A 2,500-nucleotide genomic window follows, 5' to 3' on the forward strand; every position below is an offset into this window, starting at 1 on the left:
CTCTGAAGAATCTCAGAGACTTTTAAAGGCTTTCTGAAGAAGCTCAGTGAGTCTTTTTTTTAAAGTAAGAAGAACTTTTGAAAAAACTCAAACTCTTTCATGCTCTCTGAAGAATCTCAGAGACTTTTAACCCTCTGAAACCGACGGCATCGTCGACGACGCCACACGACTCCTCCGATAAATATTGATATTATTTGATGAAAAATTGATCGATTTCCTTACCGTTTTTTGCAGCAGAAAGCTAACACGCTAGCCGTCACGGGGGTGTATTTGGTGTCTTTCTAGCCTTTTCAGAAGGTTTTCTATCCAGCCTGGAACTTGTGCGTCCTTTCAGAGTGTTTCAGTAATAAATCCATATGTGTATATCCCAGTTTTGATCTCTGAAGTCCAAAATTTATAAATTTTCCGTCATATTTGCTGCTAGCTTGATGCAAGCTGCCATTTTGGACATCTCGCGATGCTTTGCGTGAGGTTGTTGACCAATGACAGGCTGATCCGTCGTCCACGTTGGTGTGCGTCATTACGCATGAACCAAGGGTGATATTTTGGAAAGAGAGAGACGCACGGCACAGTGGTTTCGAGGAGAGAGAGAGAGAGACGCACAGAGAGACGCGAGTTTTGAATATTACACAGAGAAACACGGAGAATAATGGATCCTCAGAGATTGAGAAACATGGATGTAAATCAAGCACTGGCCTTTTTTGATGCCATGGAGGATGATGGATTTTCTGGAGAAGAGAGCGTTTTTGACTGATGAGGAACTTGATTACCAGAATCGTCTAGACCCTGCTGAAGAGTAAGTTACATTTATTTATTTACTGTAAAAGTATAAAAATAAACAAATACTAATATGATAAAATATACATTTTCTAAATATGGAAAAATAAGTTATGTAAAAGTAGTATTTCGTTTTTCTGTGTGTGTTACAGAGTAGTAAGAGTTGTAGATTACACTCTTTGTCTCTCAACCATTGTATGTCTGAGTTTATTTACTGTAAAAAGTATAAAAAAAGAAGAAAAAACTAATATGATAAAATATAAATTTTCTAAATATGTAAAAATAAGTTCTGTAAAAGTAGTATTTCATTTGTTTATGTTTGTTACAGAGTTGTGGATTACACTTTGTCTCTCAGCCATTGTTTGTCTGAGTTTACCTAGAGATACAAACAAAGGATGTTGTAGTGGGGGGTTGGTCACACCTTTTACCTGTGGAGAGAATAGTGGGGGGTTGGTCACACCTTTTGGCTGGAAAGCGAATGGTCATATTTTAGCTGTGGTGGGTTTGGGGGTACAGTAGCAATCTCAGCCATTGTAATCTTATGTGAAAAATCAAATACAAAAACAGTAATTGATCTAATTTGTATGATCTAATATTTTGCTTTATTTATTTGTTTTACAGTTGTGATAATGATGAAGACACCAGCCCACCCACCCAAGCCAGACAGGAAAGCTCCCATTCTTCCACTGAGGAGGGCCCTTCCACTTCTGCTGCAGCATCCCAGCAGCTGCCAGGAATAGGTCATGGACGGCTGCTGCAGTTTTTTACTTCACAAGGAAGTTTGTGCAGAGAAGCAGCAACAGCCCATGACCCACAGGGCTTTTCTGGAGGAGCTGACAGCCCAACTCTGTGGTGTTACAGTTGCTGTTCCTCCCACCCAGCAACAAAGTAACCATGTACCCGTCCAAACATCGGAACAAACTGAAGCAAGCAAGAAGGCCACCTATGGTAGAAGGCAATGTGTGAACTGCAAACAGACAAGGCAGGTGAAACAGGCCACCCCCTGGAAATGCAAAGCCTGTGATGTGGCCCTCTGTGTGATTCCTGATAGGAACTGTTTTGAGGCTTGGCATCAGTGATTTTCATGAGGCCCAAAACGCCTGGACTTCCTTTGGAAAAATGTAAATATTTTTTGTTCTGTTCAAGTTATAATGTTCATTCCTGTGCTCCAGGACTCCAAAGACTTGAACAAACTGTTTTCCAGAGGAAAATTGCTTAGCTTTTATTTATTTGTGTGTGATTTCAATAAATATTTGAGTGATTCAATTTCCGATTTATTTTTTCATTTGTCTTTGTGGTCCCATAACTTATTTTACATTCAGGTGACATCAATGAAACACAAATAAGCTGAAAGTTCAATTTGTCCTGAAAAAAAAGATGTGTGTCAATTGTCTGTGCACAAAAGTGTTGATGTTTTACAAGCTTTTTTAGTGAATAACACCAGACGAAAAATTTATTGTAAAAATACCCTTAGGTCTCAGAGGGTTAAAGGCTTTCTGAAGAAGCTCAGGGACTTTTTTTTTTTTTTTTTTTTTTTTTAAATCAAAAAAGCTTACAGCACCTGGTATTCCCAGGCGGTCTCCCATCCAAGTACTAACCAGGCCCGACCCTGCTTAGCTTCCGAGATCAGACGAGATCGGGCGTGACCAAGGTGGTATGGCCGTAAGCGAAAACTGCTGCCAAAATTGGGCTATTTAAAAGGTTAGACCATTAATGAAGAAAA

The 2,500-nt window shown here is 39.5% G+C and overlaps 1 non-coding gene across 1 annotated transcript; it reads right to left on the minus strand.

Annotated features, from left to right (window-relative positions):
- Positions 1-2,326: 2,326 nt before the first annotated feature.
- LOC143739678 (5S ribosomal RNA) lies at positions 2,327-2,445 on the minus strand. Its single transcript, XR_013204402.1, has one exon. It is a non-coding gene; the product is annotated as a 5S ribosomal RNA (ribosomal RNA).
- Positions 2,446-2,500: the final 55 nt, after the last annotated feature.

Source organism: Siphateles boraxobius, unplaced genomic scaffold (genome assembly GCF_051911475.1).
Source record: "Siphateles boraxobius isolate OS27281-9 unplaced genomic scaffold, OSU_SipBor_1 160, whole genome shotgun sequence".
Classification (NCBI taxonomy): domain Eukaryota; kingdom Metazoa; phylum Chordata; class Actinopteri; order Cypriniformes; family Leuciscidae; genus Siphateles; species Siphateles boraxobius.